Source organism: Gymnoscopelus microlampas, assembly GCF_963454915.1.
Source record: "Gymnoscopelus microlampas genome assembly, chromosome: 8".
Taxonomy (NCBI): Eukaryota; Metazoa; Chordata; class Actinopteri; order Myctophiformes; family Myctophidae; genus Gymnoscopelus; species Gymnoscopelus microlampas.
The window spans coordinates 55,803,302-55,822,300 of record NC_139945.1 but is presented as its reverse complement, the minus strand read 5'-3'; the positions used below and the strand labels follow the sequence as shown (position 1 = coordinate 55,822,300).

The following is an 18,999-nucleotide window of genomic DNA, read 5'->3' as shown; positions in this document are numbered from 1 at the left end:
GCTACCAGAAGCGATTGTGCCTGATTCACACTTGGTTGCAAAAATAGCAGCCCTATATGTAAGCTCATGATGCGTTGTTAGCTTATAGGGCTGCTATTTTTGGTGCGCGACAGCGACACCGCCGTGCAACTAAGTATAAATCATAAATCTGTTTACTCTTCCAATACCTTTTTTGTGGCTGTCTTCTCTATAATCATACATTTGGCTTAATTGTTTCATATTAGAATCAGTGGTACTGTACAGCAGTGGTTCTCTACCTGTGGGTGGGGACCCCCAGGGAGATCCCCACGTGATTTTTGGGGGTCCCCAGATGACTGTAAAGTGACAATTTACTTTTTAGACCTTTTTAATACAAAAAAAAAGAAGGGAAACAAAAAGACCATTACTGCATCAAAAGTAATCAACTAACTATACTATAAAAACTGGTCAAACATCGGCCAAATAATATAAGAGGCAATTTTTGTGGAAATAGTAGATCCAGCCAAGCCAAACCAAGTCAAATTAAATTGAATGCCGCAACTCCTACATTCAAAGTGCTTGTCAGGGTGGGGGGTCCCCAGTTCAAATATGATTATTTGGGGTGGTCCCCAGTTCAAATATGATTATTTTGGGGGGTCACGGCATGAAAAGGTTGAGAACCACTGCTGCAAAGTACCAAGTGCTCATGTTTCTTCAAGTCATGTTGAATCCACCAGTCTAATCTCTCCAAAGTGACTTCCTGTGACTCAGATATTTTTTTTTTATCAAGATCTGTCTACAATCTCCATCTTTTTAGCTCATGGTTATTACTAGCAAAGAATTCAGAGCCGTTTTCAAACCTGTGTAATGTTTACAATCTCTGTAAAAACTGGAATAAATAATTTGTGCCTTGCCAAATGCATATTGCAATGGTTTGCATTCACTCAAACTTCATGTGATATACAATATGAATCTAGTTCTTTACGTGATGACTGGAAAATTGATAGCACAGATTAATAAATAGATTTGGCTAAAGAACAATCTGGAAACCCATTAATCTGTTTTGAGAGATTAGCTAAAGGGTAATGCATGGTGGTCAGACTGTAGTCATTTCCATTATTATTGCCTCATGGTCACTTGAGCCTGAACAATATATTGGTGATATAATGGCTGATATGTCAGCCATTATTTGCCATTTTTTTACAACATCATTATAATTATAGGCTGATATGTCTGGATTTAACCACTTTCAATTCTGTGTTACTGTTTTGGGCATTTCAAGGGAGAGGAGAGGAAGAGAAAGAAGAGAGAGAAGAGAGAGGAGAAAGAGGAGAAAGAGGAGGAGAGAAGAGAAGAGGAGAGGAGAGGAGGGGAGAGAAGGGGAGAGAAGGGGAGAGAAGGAAGAGAAGGGAAGAGAATCTTAAAGTGACAGTCACAGGCACAATTTTAATGTCTTTAGTTTCAAAGACGAATGCCCAGTAGGGTCATGATGCGGGTCTACCTCTCCTCTGCCCCTCCCAAGCCCCCAGAACCCAGTGGTTGCATTGAAGCGAAATGGACATGCTGGCCATTCGTAGGTACTGCAGCTTAAACGGACGGGGCCACTGCACAATGTACGAGCGAATACGCTCGTACATCGATCAATTGGCTTGACTCACGAGCTTGCGCACAAGCTTGCGCAACAGGCCGCGCACTTCTGTGACGTAAAACGCGTCACTTCTGTGACGCAGAACGTATCTCAGTGGCCCCAAATAGGCTACGCCCATCACACTTTCTAACCCGGAAGAAGGGGTGAATTCGCTTCATGCGCTGGGTGAGCAACTCAATGCTGAACTCTGTTTTTCTTCTTTTTATTTTACAGCGGTTGGCATCAAGTTTTTGGTGCATTACCGCCACCTTCTGGCCCATATTATAGATCAGACAAACTTCTTTACTACTACTGTATGGAGTTACATTTGTGTCTTTATTAACCAAACAAAAGAAAAACATTAGAGAGAGAAAAAATATAAACAGAGCAAAGAATAGTTTTGAATGAAAACAAAATAAAACAGCAAGCAAAGAATTATAATTAGTAAGCAAAGGAAATTATATAAACAGAACAAAAACATTTTTTTCATTAAAACAAATTAAAAACGCAATCAAAAAAATTATTTGCAAGCAAAAAAATATAAGACTTGAAAGAAAAGAAAAAATAATTGAGAACAAAACTTTAAAAATTCCAGAGTAAAAAAATAAGGAAAACTGTTTAAACTACATAAAACAAAATACTTAGTAAAATGTTTGGGTAATAAAATGTGTTGTTCTAAATAAAATGTTTTTAATGTTTTTTTTCCTTGTTTGCCAATGAAAGTTTTTTTTTTCTGATTGCAAAACGTCTTCTCTTTCAAAACATAAGTCTTTGGTCTCGATTTTTTTTTTCTCTCTCTCGGTTTTTTTTTGTGTGAGGGGTTGAAGTTCAGAAGGCGTGTCCTACGCTGAAAAGATGTAAGCCACCTCTCCATTGGCCAACGTCTTAAACCCTCCCTTTCCACCGGAACACGCAAGGACTCAAGCCGGTGCGCGCGAACTGGTTCGCAGCTGTAGCAGCACAGAGTAAACAAACAGCTTGTGTTGCCCACATTTCTCACAGCTGTACCAGTCGTCGTGTTGCAGACGTTTACAGTTAAGCTGCTGACATAAAGTTAACACGTAAGTATTTTTATATTGTTCACATGTTATGTCGACTTTATTTAGTTAAAAATACATAGTTTCTACTAGTTAGACGTGACTCGCGCGTTCCAACGCGTGTCTACATTACATCGCCATCCTGCATGTGGTTGCATGTAGCGTGTAACTACTAAAGTTACCAGGACAATTAATCTGTTAACCGTAGTTAATACTCTTTTTGTGATGTGGTGCAATTTTATTTTAGCGTCGTGTGTTGCAACTATTATCATTTGAGTCAATTAAAAGTGAGACACTGTCTCAACTACGACGCATCCCTCGTCCAAACAAATACAATCCCACGTTTAGGTTTTTACTCCGTTTATTAAACTTATATTTACAGAATTCTTGTTCTGGAAACCCAAATTAGTATGAAACTTAAGCAGCCAGAAGATGTCTGAGCCTAGCTCACTCTTATTTCCTATCACGGAACCTTCTACTGCAGGGGTCTTCAACAGGGGGTCCGGGACCCCTAGGGGGTCCTCAGAGTTACTACAGGGGTCCACCAAATCTTTGTGTGATATGATTTTTTTTTTTTTTTACATTAACCACTTGAACCCCAGCATCCCTTTTCTGAGGAGAACTTTAGCCAAAAATAGCAGATCTACAAGCTCACAACGCAGCTTGTAGATCGGCTATTTTTTGGCAAAGAGGCTATAGGTGTAGAGGGAAAAAAGAGCAGACCACGTAAACAAAATAAGTTGAATCTGAAACACTTTTATACAATATAGAGTAGAGGGTCCTTGCTTCATCTGTCTCTCAGCTAGGGGGTCCTTGGCCTGAAAACGTTGAAGACCCCTGTTCTACTGTACATGGAACTGTTTTAATAACCAGAGTACCCTAAGCGTTTGTAGCCTACTAACAGTCTAATAAATACATTTAAACATCATACAGATGCACATTCTGGCTCCTACAGCCTGTAGCCATGGCCCATGTCTTGTGGCCTTTTACACCTAATGACACTAACTTCTCCTGTTCTCCCTGACAGAATGCAGAACCAACCAGGCCGACCTCAGGCCCAGTCAGGCCCACCTCAGGCACAGCCAGGCCGACCTCAGGCCCAGCCAGGCCCACCTCAGGCCCAGCCAGGCCGAACTCAGGCCCAGCCAGGCCCACCTCAGGCCCAGCCAGGCAGACCTCAGGCAAGGATACTTTGCTCATTCATATACATTTGCTCACCATGTGGTCATTGTGAGACAACAGCCAAACTATAACCTTGCGTGTGGCTGGAATCAAATGTTAGTGGGTCTTATGTTCTGTGTTTTGTGCTCTCATATTAACAATATTCTAATTAACCGTAACTCCTCAACTGTCATTCCAGCATGATGAGCGATCAGCCACTGTTCACGACCTCATGTCCATGCTCCACAGAGATGAGCCTATAATGCACAGGTAAAAGCCTATAAGCCAGTACTGAGATGCACAGGTAAAAAAAAATGTTGTTGTAGACTTGCACTATGTTGTTGTATATATGTATTGTGATTCAAGGCGCTTGCTATGAATTGTATTTAGTGGCTTAATCATTCTTAATAGCACCAGTGCTATCATACAGCAGTGTTTATCAGTGTGGGGACCAGGGGTCCTTGACATTAACTTGTCCTTGTCACCCTTGCAGAATGCTAAACCAGCCATACCGACCTCAGGCCCAGCCAGGCCAACCACAGGACCAGGTAAGGATACTTTGCTCATTCATATACATTTGCTCACCATGTTGTCATAGTGGGAAAATGGGGACAAAATATAAACTTGTTTTCCAATGTTGTCCTGCGTGTGACTGGAATCAATTGTTGGTTGCTGATAACTCCTTAACTGTCATTCCAGTATGACCAGCGCGCAGCCGCGGAAGCTGCTCAGACATGTCTGTTAGTGCTCAACAGAGCCATTCCCGAGGAGCCTAGACCGTTTCGGAGTGCTACAACTGCAATGCTTACCGTAGACGTAGATGATGAGATGTACAGGTAAAAAAGCAAATTGTTTGTAGTATTACACAATGTTGTTGTACATATGTATTGTGATTCAAGGCACTTGCTAAGAATTGCATTTAATGGCTTTATTAATATTATCAGCAGTGTTTATCACTGTGGGGACCAGGGGTCCTTAAGGAAAATGACTTAAATTTGCTCAAGTTTTTATTTATTATTTTTCCCCCAACTCTTTGGCTTAATAAAAATATGTTTAACATTGTTTTAAAATTGTAATTCTTATAGTGCCTTCCCTGGAACCTTTCTAAAAGGCCTTGCCAAAAACAAGGGTCCCGCTTGCCACGTTCCAGAAAAGAGGTCAAAGAAGTCATGGAAGCCATTCCAAGTGAACTTCCTGTTACTGGCCTCCAAACATGACACTACACCTTCACCCCGTGATGAGCTGGAGCTCATGCAGGCAGGCATGGGAAAGAGGACATTGGCCATTACACACGACTTCAGTCATTCAGAGGTGCAATGTTTAATTTGAAATGCATATTTTGTTCCCAAGTGTATTGATTGTGTGGCAACAAAGCTATACTGTCTAAATACAAGCAGTTGACGTTTTTCTTTTCCCTCATCAGTTATCCAGTTTATTAAGGACAGCATTTCCAAAGATGAACAACCTTCAGGACAGATGGCTTCTGTACAAAGCATCAGGTGCACTTTTTAAGTTGTCACTAGACGTATTCCAACAAATAATTCATCCGATACAAAATAATGCACTATATACTGCATCATTTCAGTTGTGCTACATGCTTTTCAAAGGTGGAAATGGGAGGAGGAAAATGTCACGAGTCGTGTTGGACGCAAGGGGATACTCTGGTTCTGCCGTCAGAAGTGCCTCCGGAGGTGGAGGAAAACAAACTCTCTACATAGTGCCCCTCCAAGATGAGCTGGACCTAACTCCGCTGCCAGCAGATGCTCCAGACTTCGCACTGATGCCAAAAGTGGCATGCAAACGTTGCATGGCCTTAATGCCACTACAGATGTTGGCACTGCACATTGATCAGTGCGGAAACTCATCTGGCTCAGAAAACGAGGTAATAATGTTTTCTACTTTGCCTCTTATTAGGCATGTGAAATCAAAGCTGTAAAAAGTTCACCTTCCAGTTGTAACTTGAGATTGTCCTTTTCTGATTAACTCCAACCTCAGCATATCTACCGGGTCATGTTTTACTCATCTGCTAACTTAACATTTTTTACTCCTCTGCTCAGGCTGTAGATGTGGTGTTGCTGGAAGAGGAAGAACCAGAGTCCAGAGGTCAAAATTGCTTTCAGCAGGTGGGTCAAATGATGATGGGCATCTAGGTGGCGCATGGTTGTCTACTTTCCCATTTTAAATGGAGAGCAATATAACATTCATATTAAGTTTTAGGTCTTAGTTGCAATTCAAAATGCCTCAATGATGTTTATACCTTAATCTGCTTATTGGTGCTTATGTATGTTAAAATGCACTTATTTATGTAGACATTTTGGGGCTCAGGTGAGTGGGTGAGAGCTTTTTTTGGATAAATGTGCTCCTCACAATTCTGATTGTCAATGTTTTCCATGTGCCTGCATCTAGATGGATGGGGTCCAAAGTCCAGAGGGTTGTACCAGAGGGTTACCTGTGTTGGACAATATGGAACATGAGAGCTTCTGTGGTGAAAGGTGATTGTTTGATTTGTCACAGGTCTGATATGAGGTAGTAGATGGTAATCTGTGTATATTTATTGACATGACAAGTGTAAATGTGTTTTCTTTACATTAGTATGGGAAAGGACTTCTGCCAGCTTGACACGGCATGCTCCGATCGGGAAGATCTCTCACAGTTTGACCATGACAGCATCCGCTCTAATCTGGATCATATATCATGGTAAGCATTTGGCACATGGTAAGCAATTGTAACATTTCAATACTTTTTGAAAGGGCCATGCATTCTATTCAATTGAATGGTTTTAAACTTAACAGCGAGGAGGACGTCATTCGATTTTTGGCGGCACAGATAGACAGGACCAAGACTTTCAACATTCTTGTGTCCAGAGATGGCATGGTTGAGAGGGGTCTGAAACTGTGGAACCGCCGGAAGAACAATGGTGGCCCACAGAACCCACTGCGAGTGTCCTTCCTGGGAGAAAAGGGAGTCGATACTGGAGCACCGAAGGAGTTCCTGTCCAGTGAGTTGTATTCATATGTGGCATTAGGGTACATTATGTTGTAGAAGAGTTTAAATCAATTATTTTAATTGCTATGCCATTTGGAAAACATCTGGAACAATATGCTTTTCCCCCCCTAGGATAGAATAACTGCATGTTTTTTCCTTTTAGCTAGACTAATGTTCTGTTTTGTCTGTTTTTGCCTGTAGCAATGATTGCTACGATCGAGAAGCGGCTGTTCGAAGGGGAAAGGGAGAAGGGAAAAATGCCAAAGTACTCTACAAATGATGCCAACAATGACCTCTTCAAGTATGTTCTTCATTCTAGCTCCTAACCACTTGAAAGTTAGCATAACTATAGGCTTTGTTTGTGCATATCTGCGTTCCATGACTACAGTTTGACAGGTGCTCTACTAGCTCAGTGGTATACATTTTGGTACACATGCAGGGGACACAGATTTTCCTGCCTACTATGAGCTTTATTTGCAGCTTTACATTTGTACATATTGTAAAGTGTGTGTGTGTGTGTGTGTGTGTGTGTGTGTGTGTGTGTGTGTGTGTGTGTGTGTGTGTGTGTGTGTGTGTGTGTGTGTGTGTGTGTGTGTGTGTGTGTGTGAAAGTTGATAAATTCTTCTTGCTGTCAGTCATGTTAGATCAGTACTTAAAACTGTCTTCATTTGTGTTTCATCCAGAACTGCAGGTGAAATTTTTGCAGTAAGCCTTGCCCAAGGAGGACCAGCACCACGGTTCCTGCAGGAGTGGTGCTACGATTACCTCGTCACTGGCGTTGTGGACAAAACTGATGTTATGCATTACCCCTTGATCAAAGAGGTATGTTTGGTGAACTGCTTCAGGTTATCTAAATGTTTCTTTATTTGCATAGAAAGTAATCTGACCCCAAGTTTTGAACAGCAGTTTTACGCCATACCTTAATATGACTGTAGGTTCACTAAATGACAATTCATCTAGAAGTTTGGTTCTTGCATTAACTTAATTCGTTTTGGAGAGGCAAGTCGCTTAACAGGAATTAACTGTAAATTATTGATTAATCTGTGAGATGGGTGAATATGTACAGTATGATGCTGTAGACGCATAACTCAAAAGTTGTGAGCTTAATCCTTGTTGCTTGTAAATAATTTCAGATTGAAGATGCATCTGACCCGTCTCCCCTCGCTGAAAGAATGGCAGACTGTGGCTACACTGGTAGAGTCGACGCGGACCGTAAAGAAATCATAAGGTTTGTTTTGCATTTTGATGTCTTTACTGTCTTCACTAGTATGGAGAAATATTATACTATTGCATATGTACAGGTAGATTTTATTTTTCAATTATGAACTGAAGACTTTAAAGTTAATGTACTGCTTTGAAGGGGTCTTTACACTCGAGTGTTATAGCTAATTGTACAGTTTACATTGTGTTTTGACATTGCTGTTATCCTCTTCCTTCTAGGGCTATTGTTTTGCACATCACCATCCACTGCACAGCAATGCTGCAACAGCTGCGGGAAGGCCTTGAGGTTTACGACCTCATCAAGGTCATGCAAAAAAAGCCAGTGGAGTGTCGCGGTCTCTTCGTTGTTGGGGAAGCTGACTGAAGAATGCTGTTCATGTGCTTGTCAAGTTGTAAATCTGTAATCTAATTGCACATGTTTTGCACCATTTCTTAAGGGCACTTTATCTGTGGGCAGTCTAACTGTTCAACCAATATTTACTGGACTTCGTTTTATTTATTTCCTACAGTTGGCGTGTCACTGAAGTAGTTTAATTTCATGTGAGATCAAATTATCTGGATCAAATGGGTAGTAGTCTAGTGCACATCAATCTCTTGACAGTTGCTGACCAACAAAGTAGAGCCTCGCTGTATAATTTCTAGTCTAGATTGATCTTTTATTTAAGCAGAGTAATGTTTCGGGGCACATTACTCTGCTTATTTACGTAAAATTACTCTATGGTAGCATACAGTGTGCAGCTCTCCTCCTACAGCTGCTGTATTTAAAGCAAATGTCTGTCTACTGTAGAAATGTCTTGTTCATGGACTTGCAAACGCTGTAAGCCGTAAACTAAATGCAATGCTTTGATAAGTGTTGAATAAACAATTGCACTAAACTGAAGGAATTGTCTTATCTGTTTTACTTATTACTGCAGCTGATGCATATTATGTCAGTTTTAGCATAAACATTTATGGTCGTTGTGTATAATGTTGGTTGAATGTGAAGAAATATGGACACTAAGACTTGCATTTGTTAGGATATGAAGTAATTGGTTAAACACTTGTACAGTATGTACTGTAGCTGAATACAATATTTCTGCTGAAATTAGGCCTATGGAAATATATTTGTCCCAGGGCATGTCCAAGGATTTAGCCAGGGTGCACAAGCTGGAGAGCCTCACATCTACATCAACGTGCAACAGACTTCATTCAGCTTTACAGCATTTGCATAACCTATTGTGCAGCCAAAGAAGGAAAAGTTTTAGGTTTAGCAGACTCCTGAGCGATTTACAGTAAACGCATCAAATGCATAAATGGTCATCTAGGATCATGGGTAAACTAAAAGCTATCAGTCTATACAGTGTAAATGTGGGAAAGGGACTGTGCAGCATGTGATGGAGTGCTCCAAATATACAATGGAGAGGAATGTCCTGTTCTCTACACAGTGCTAGATGCTGGGGTGCCCTGCAATCTTCTCACACCTGTGGAATATCAAAGTGCAGTGGGGAATGCATAATTATAATATGTTGTGAAAGCTGTGATGGATTTTCTCTCTGACACGAGGAGAGTCATCAAAAAGGTCAACCAAATAACACGTTTTTTGTATACTGTAGGATTTCCTCTAGTCAGTAAGAATACCTTGAGGATTCTTACAGGGGCCCTCATCCAAGGTCATTTCGACTATGCATGCCCCTCATGGTCCCACAACACCACTCAGGCCTTAAAAACAAGACTCCAGACATCCCAAAACAAACTAGTAAGGCTACTTCTTGGCCTTAAACATACAACTCATCTAACCCCTGCTCACTTTGCTAGGGTCGGATGGCTCAGGGTTGAGGACAGAGTACGGCAACTTGCAATGGGCCTGGTCTACAACAGTGGTTCTCAAACTTTTTCATGTCAAGGACCCCCAAATTGACACTTATTAGCCTGCGGACCCCCATTTGAAAAATATATGCCAGGGACCCCCATAAGAGAAGATTTTTTACGGCTCTAGCAGTGATTCTCAACCATTTTAATTTCAAGGACCCCCCAGTTTAACATGCATTAGGCTACGGACCCCATTTAATGAAATCTCTATCTCTGGGACCCCAATTCATATTGTAAAATCAATGTTAATTTAACTCTGAGAGCGTACAAATGGAACCAAATTGACCCGATGGGTCCATTTGGTTCCATTTGTACGCTCTCAGAGTTAGCTGGGGGTCCCCAGCTAAATGATGGTTCCTATCCATCATTTAGCTGGGGACCCCCTGGAACCCCCTCAAGTACCCCTGGGGGTCCCCGGACCCCACTTTGAGAACCAATGGTCTACAAGATACACCACAACATTGGGATACCCATGTACAGTCTGTCAAAGTATAAACGTAAATGTAAGTCCACAATCACAACACCAAAGGCAGCTCCACTGATCATGTCCAGATTTGGCAGAAACAAGGAATTGAACTCATTCTCCTGCTATGCAACAAAAATGTGAAATGCCCTTTTTATTATACATCTCCATGATTTGAGTATGTGGGGATCTCATTTGAAACAAGCCTTTTATGGGCGATTCATTTTAGTTGACCTTGTATTGTAAACTGTACTTCCATGTCTTCTAAATAAAGATTTCAATCAATCAATCAATCAATTGAATGGCTGTGTGCAAATGCAGATCAATTGCTCCAGCCACTGAGGAGAACCGGGCAGAACCGATTTTGGGCAGACAGACAGACAGACAGACAGACAGACAGACAGACAGACAGAGCTACAGAGGCACAGAAATTTGTGGAATTATAGTTAAGTTAAAATGTGCAGTACCCAACACAAACAATGGGAGGCAGTACTAGGCTGACGGGCGGCTAGTGTGCCGAAATTACAAAATAAAGAAGTAGATGAAGTCAACCAAAGATAGTAAACAAGTATCAAACATAAACAGATCGTGAGAGGCTGCCAGAAAATCTATGTGTAAGTATTGTTAACTCCCATATAGTAATAGCATGCATGTTATGTTTTATTTGCTTCACTTTGATTAACGTGATGGAAATAGCCTACATTATTTTTGCTGCTATAGCCACACAGGCGTTCTACAGTGAGGTAGGCCTACATTTCCAGCCAGTTAATAAATTAAGCGTAATAAATTATAATGCTCTATTTGTGGTGTGGTGCTGACATTATTTTGTCATCCTTTGTTGCAACTACTACTAGGCTACTTAGTCAATTAAAAGTGCACCTGTCCACATGCACATGTCCACTGGCCCTCCTAGTAAAGTCTAAGCTTAACACCATAAATGACCAACTGTTCATATATGTTTTATTGCTACCAGTGTTGATGATGTATTTATATTATTGTATGTCTTTAAATGTGTCAATGCATTGAATACACAGGACCACAATAGAAACAAGGCCAAGCCAAGTTTTTACTTCAATATTAAATCAATCAATGAAAGGATCACTTCACCCATTTTCAACTTATCTTCATATAATTGGTCCTCACTCATGTTCATTATAAGATTACACCTTTTATGACTACTCACTGTCACAGAGGAGTTCATAAACCTGCCTACCAGTGACATAATCAGTATGCAAGTTTGGTTTGGTTTGGTTTGGTTTTTGTTATTAATGCAAGAGCAATGTCTTCTATTTCTATGCTCTTGCATTAATACATAATGACATAATATTGACCATACCCGCCTAATGATTTAAAATGGGTATTATGGCCTTTTCCACTCAATAACAATACTTCCCCTTGTCTTCCTGGCAGAATGCAGAACCAACCAGGCAGGTTACAGTTCCAGGTAAGGTTTTTTCCCCAGAAAGTAAATGAGTAAGTAGTAACTTGTTTTCCAGTATCGTCCTTCAATAGCCAATTGTTAGTGAGTGACCTTTATGCTGTGCTCTGTATGATCAGTGTACAATATGATGTGTAATATAAGCACGTTTTTTTTAATGATCTCGAAGGTGCACACTAAAAATGTTGTGTTTGTGACACACTATCTTTGTTACTTTTATGTTAACTTCTTTAAATTTCGTATTTTACCTTGTTTCAGGAACCCATGGGACGGCAGCTCTTGCAGAGAGTCAGGGATAGACTTGCCTCAGTGATTAACAGACAGCCCATTGACTTTGAATACCTACACTTTGTTTGCTCTCAAGAGTTGCAGTTTGTTCGAGCTGGGGCAGCTTATATTGACTTTCCTGAGTGTATAGTAGATAGTCTACAACAGCTGTCTGAAGTTGTCAGCACTTATCTATCACAGAGTAATGACCCTCCACTATTTGATGATGTAGCTGTTATTGAATATAGTGGAAGTGTAGGGCGACCCAAGCTTAACATAGAAATCCAAACACTCCTGAATCTACTCAGTACTGGGTTACCAATGACTTCTTTGGCTGACCTCCATGGGATTTCAAGGTCAACTCTTTACAGACAGATGAAACATCATAACCTCTCTGTCAGAAAATGCTATTCAGACATACCAGATGATGTGCTAGATCAGAAAGTTAGGTCTATAAAGACAAGAATGCCCCATGCTGGCTACAGGCTAGTGAAAGGATCTCTGCAAGCTATGGGGCATCGGATTACATGGAGAAGAGTAAAGATGTCGTTGCAGCGTGTGGATGGTGCAGGAATAGTTGCCAGGATGATCCAGCTGTCTTGCATTGCTAGACGGGCATACTCTGTTCCCGCTCCCTTGTCTCTTGTCCACATCGACACAAACCACAAGTTAATAAGGTGCTATTTCCTCTACTGGACTACTTCTGCCCTTTGACTTTCATGTCACCCAAATGCAATATCAGTGCTGTCTAACAATTTACTTTTTGTTAGGTACAACATTGTGATTTTCGGAGCAATTGATGGATTTTCAAGGAAGGTGTGTTTAATTTTCACGTGTGCATGTGTGTGTTTGAAAGCTGGGGTTGTGGGGGTACTGCTGCAGCCCTACCTATTCTGTGCCCATATCTTTTATATGTTCACATTATAATCTTGTAAATATGAACTACAAGTGTCCCATTTCTTTACAGATCTTTTACATGGACACAGCTTTGAATAACAAAGCAGAGACGGCTTTTGGATTCTTTATGGATGGAGTTGAGAAACACGGATGGCCATCAAGGCAAGTGTATTAAACTATTTTTTAGAAGATGACAATGTCAACACACATTTTAGAAATGAAGTGAAAAACGAGAATCTCCACATCTGGGCATGTGACATGCCGATTGGTGTTGATATTGTGAAGCTCCACATCCTACCCGTCGTTTCCAAGGTTACACATGTAAATGTCTGTTCCAGGGCATATAGGGTCAAATGTGCGTGCCTGGCACAGACACACAGATACGCTGCATTTTCTTTATAGGTACATATACAAAATAAATATGTTAATCTTAATCCATGTTGCCAAGCGTTTGGGTGGCTGGTAGTGTATGTTTTACTCTGCTTCAATTGAATTATGTTTTGGGGCTTTCCTTCATTTCAAACCTTTATTTAAGCTCGAGAGGCACTGAGGTTATCCTCATTAACAGTGATGTAGACGCAATATAAACGACAACAACAGACAGGAAGGCAACATTGTTTAAAAACAGTTACAAACAGATACATAGTGGAGCATAATCAAAGATGTAACTGGGCAAAAGATGGCATTGAAAAGTTTGTAAAAGGGCATTCCAGGAGTCGGGGGCATTAAAAGGAAAAGATTTTCCCAACTCAGAATGAACCCTAGGAGCTAAGAGTAAATCAGAGTAAATCAGGTGCAGCTCCCATTTTGCCAAGGCAATATCTCAGTCAAATATGAGAGATGTTTACTACCTTCACTAATTTACAGTAACAGTCCTGGTCACTCTGTGGGATTTGCAGATTTATCTATATTCGACCGACTTTCCCACTCTGCTCATCACAACGCACTTGTGACATGACTGATACGCATACGTTTCTAGTCAATCGGTCAGACAGGTCTTGAGATCTGTGTGTTACACAGGTGCAGACAGACACAAAAGCATCTAGTGATTTTGTGCATTTATAAATGGATTTTAGTGCCATAAAGAAAAATTAGTGATAATGGTGATGGCTTCCAACACAGTAAAATGCATCATTTTGTACATTGTCTTTCTCTTTCAGAGTACGAGGGGATCATGGTGTTGAAAATTTAGACATTGCTAGATGCATGTTCACTGTGCGAGGAACAGGTCGTGGCAGCTTTATTGCTGGAAAAAGCGTCCATAACCAGAGGTTGTACATGTTGTTTTTCTTCTAAAATATTAGAATGTATAACCTTTTGAGTCATCTATCTATCTTGATGGTTTTAATAGTGTTTTGAAAGACTTCACACTATATGGTCTAGTCTCATCTGTATTCCCTCCCTTGTTTTTAGAGTGGAGCGCCTATGGAGAGATGTTTGGAGTGTAACATGCGAATACTACAACGTGCTCCACAGTTTAGAGGAAGAGGGCTTTATTGACCTGTCCAATGCTGTCCACCTCTTCTGTGTGGGCTATGTCTTTATACCACGACTGCGATCGGATTTGCAGCATTTCACGGAGAGCTGGGATAATCACCCCTTGCGTACAGAGAGAAATCTGACGCCGAATCAGCTGTGGATGATTGGGATGCTGCAAGCACCTGTGTCAGAGCCAGACATACATTACATTACATTACAGTCATTTAGCAGACGCTTTTATCCAGACATAGCAGAGGTATGTATTAGGTCATACAAGACTAACCTGCAAAAATGGTCAGATGGGGAAAGAAACCCTTAAATGAAAACACTGCATCTTAATATAAACAAAACATGGCATGAAGACTGATCTCTGATCTGATGTTCAGTATGGGTGTGTTGAAGCTCATTTGACTTGCCAGTAATCAGTGTCTGATGTATGGATGCTTGTATTGGTCATTCCAGATCCAGCAAGCTGAGGAGCAACCATCTCGGGAAGAACAAAGTGACAACTCTGAGCATGGAGTTATTGTACCAGACATCCAATGCCCCCTGTCAGCCGAAAGACTTGCTGCACTACAGCACCATGTGAACCCCAACACTGAGTCCTCATCCTTTGGTCGGGACATCTACTTGTGTGCTCTTGGAATAGCTCTCAGACTTTAAAATCAAGAGGCCTATATACTGGCTGCCAGTGCCCCCTCTCCCCATTACTCTGGCCTGTATGGAAATATTTTGCTTAGGCAAGTCAAGTTTAGTTCTAGGCACAAGAAAGGTCGCAGTAACATGTACTTTAGCTGAGTACACTGTTTGACACTGCAACTGTATTTACAGTATGTTCTTGTTATGCAGTAGCCTATAGGCTTAGTACTGAGGCTTTTTTATTGTGGTTTGGGCAGTGTACTGTGACTGTGAGGACATGACCCTACGTTTCCTCTTTTTTTTCCTTGGCTGCATAGTGCAGGATATTGTATGTAGGTGTATCATATAGTATACTGTTTGGTTATTACAGATGGTGCTTTTTGTGACATTATTGTACGACTACCCTTGCTGAATCTACTGTACCCTACAGTAGGGTACTTTTTTCTTACTCCTGTACCTGTAACCAAACTCCTGTGTTGCCTCTGGTAACTTATTTGCCCCCTGTGGGATAATAAAGGTATTGATCTATCTTATTTGTATAGCAAGTTTGTATTGATGTTCAAAATGCAAGTTTTTGGAAGTGTTGTGTGTACAATTTACTGATTATGGGATACTAGATTAGACCATTCTATTTACTTAAGAGCTGGAGAGACAGGGAGGCCCCTGTCATTGAACGAACACTATAGCCGACTGTATATCCTCGATTGCTATAGGAATGTAGAGTTTGAAACGGAACTTATTTTAATGAACCCATCTTTAATGATACTTGAATTATTTTACGAGCTTCACACAGTGTGGCCTGCTTGACTGGCAAGTCCAGACAATACACAAAAGATAAGGTTGTGCAAAAGAAACCCATTGTAAAAGGCCTGAACACTGCTTCACCATATTTCTGACTTTGGATGACAGAAATCTGATGGTTTTTAGACCAAGACAACTCCAGAAGCAACTAGGCATCTGATTATTTTATGGGGACCTGGAATTGACATTGTTACAGTACCGTACTCAAGTCTGTCAGAAGATGAATAACCTGAATGCTACAATATGTTTGTACCGGTAGCTTATTGCAGGGAAGGAGCTGTTTTATGGCCATTCACTGTTAAATGTCAGGTTAAGGAATTTGACTGGCAGCGTAGCAGCACCCCGAGCAGAGGGACCCACATACCATATACTGACCATTCATATTTTCAACTCCATATTTCTAAATGTGGGGCTGGTACTGGGACGGTAAAGCATGTGCCATCCTCCTGTAATTTAGATAGCATGTTATGTGTTATGTAGACAGTGCCAGGTTAATTTGCTGACCTGCCAATAGCATGTAGTTTCAATATACATATTATACTGTTAGACTGATAGTTCATATAACTAACTAATGCAGTTCTTAATATCCATCATTTAAATTCCAACATTATACACCGTCACAAGCTATTTGAGCATAAATGTTGTCTCTGCTGTCCGGCAGCAACCAGCTAACTCCAAAACACTCAGTTTTCAGGAAATTATTATTATTTTTTAATTAACCCATTTAGACCTGAGGCCGATTCTAAAAACGCCTTCTAAAACCTAACCATAGTTTTCTGAAAACGTTCAAATTCTTACTAAAAATAAAAAATGTTGTTACTATATTATAGCAACAACTAATGAGACACAGAGGTGGCATCCGGATTGAAAGGTATAACAACGTATAGGTAGCAACAGGTCTCAATGGGTTAAACAATACTGCCTCAAAGTTGGTATTGTGACTTTATATATTGTCAGTGTCATATTATCACCACTTTACTCAAATGCAGCTCAAGTGGAGTTAGGAGTTGTCAGTCATTGAGAACAACAGCTGACAATAGCTCGAATCGCTGCGGAGGGAGAGGTTCCAAATGAGGCTAAGCTGACAATGGATCTCCAAGCTCACAATGCAGCACATGTGAATTAATGCCCTGATGCTTCATGACACACATTATAGGCCTACATAAACAGGACTTTAAATATTACAATAACTTCTGCAAAGAGGGGTTCACAGAGTTGAGTTTCAGTAGAACAGAAATGCTGAACGTCACATTGCTCTCCTCAGAAAACACTTAGCGTAGAAATGGAATTGCTTGTTTTCATAACATTAACATCAGTGCTTAAGCTTGATAAACAGGTACAACTGCCATGCATCAGCTGCAGTAAAACAGATAAGACAACTCATTCAGTTCAGTGCAATTGTTTATCCAACAATTTCAATTATATTTTACAGTGACACTTGGTAACAGTAGAAAAACAGCAGCTGTACTGTAAGTACAAGTTTTCTAACATTTTTGATCTAAGATAACACAACATATGCTACCATAGATTAAGCTTAGAACAGTATAAAAGCGGAACACAAAATACTTCGGTTAAAGTAGATAAATATTTGTTGAACAGTTCCACTGTCAACACATAAAGTGACCTTAAGGGGAATTCCACCCAACGGTTTTCTTACCTTTTCTATGATATCCTAAAATGAAGGTATAGTACAACAGGTCCACCACAGCTAAAAACACGCGCCAATAGGCCTTGCGCTAGATCGCACATTTTGATAGTATGTTCTGTCACTATGAACATCAGATCTAAAAAAGCTATTAAAATAGCGATCTAGCGCAAGGCACATTGGCACCCGTTTTTAGCTGTGGCGGACCCGGGATGGAGTTTTTCAACTGTACCATTCATCCTAGGCTATCACATCATAGAAAAGGTAAGAAAACTGTTGGGCGGAATTCCCCTTTAAGAAATGGTGCAAACATTTGCCAAAGTTAAAGTGCAAACAGAATGTGCAATTTGAACATTGAACATTGCACATGATCGATTGCCCCCCCCCCCCCCCCCCCTCCCCCCAACGTTAAAGTGCCTTTAAAAGCCAGGTACAAAACATGTGCAATTTTAACATAGATATTAAACATATTCTCTTTCTCTTACACATGTTGGCTCATTGCTACAATTCTGGAAGTGCTGTAGTATTTTGTGCTGGCGTTAAACATTTCACTCCACGGGGAACACCGTCTACAGCACAGAGCTGTGTTACTGTGCAATACATCACTCTGCAGCCACACCATCGGTACCATCTACTTACTGTATATGTAAAGATTCAACTCCACCCTGCTGTCTCAGACACGGTCGTGTCGCTCTGGACTATAGTGGAAAATCTTAAAACTACTGACATGTAAAGTTACACAATTTCACATGAACCGTATCCCCCCCCCCCCAAAAAAAGACAATTTCACAGGCTACGCTCGGTCGAAGGTAGAACCATACTTCATGGCTGTAAGGAAGGTATTCTTAAATGACTCATAATCTTCCATATGGGTTGATGGAAGAGTTATGGTGTCAGTGCACGCACTAACAACTGGGAAACACACCGTGTGGTCTGGCATCTTCACAAGGCAGTCGTGGTCAAATTTTACAGTAATTTGGAAATCCTCCCTCTCCGACACTAGCATGTGTCTGTAACCTTGACCAGTCAGCCACTGCATCACCATGGCCACAGATGGTATCTCTTGTCCAGCCCCTTGTTCAGCCCCATCTTCTGGTTGTGCATCTTAGAAAAGATAAGAGATCAGAATCAACAACTGTATTATGTGACTGACATCTGTCAGACATTCAGATAATGAAATGGTTTATGCTACAAGATACACATTGCTTGCCATGTACCAGTTTAGTTAGTAGCCACTAGAGCCAGGTTAAAGTTTGTTCCAATCTGGCTATATATGCATTATCAGTGTAGGCTCTCCTAAGCTATATCAAAATGTTGTAAGTTTTACCTACCCTCAAGCTCGTGCAAAAAGTCCTGGAAGTGATCCATGATCTTTGCCTCTTTCACATTGTTTGTGGAGCCTTTTGGACTCATTTCTGGGACCAGGTGTGATGCCAGGTAATGGGCGTCCACCTAAGAACAAAAAAGGTATTACAGTTAAATGTGCACACACTGGTACTGCGTGGCAATTTCAATACTGCCTGTGCAGAGGGT

General features: G+C 40.8%; 1 long non-coding RNA gene across 1 annotated transcript; it reads left to right on the top strand.

The window, feature by feature from the left end:
* Positions 1-4,959: 4,959 nt before the first annotated feature.
* LOC311050440 lies at positions 4,960-5,553 on the top strand. The gene is made up of 3 exons (XR_014601304.1): positions 4,960-5,094; positions 5,207-5,282; positions 5,391-5,553. It is a non-coding gene; the product is annotated as an uncharacterized lncRNA (long non-coding RNA).
* Positions 5,554-18,999: the final 13,446 nt, after the last annotated feature.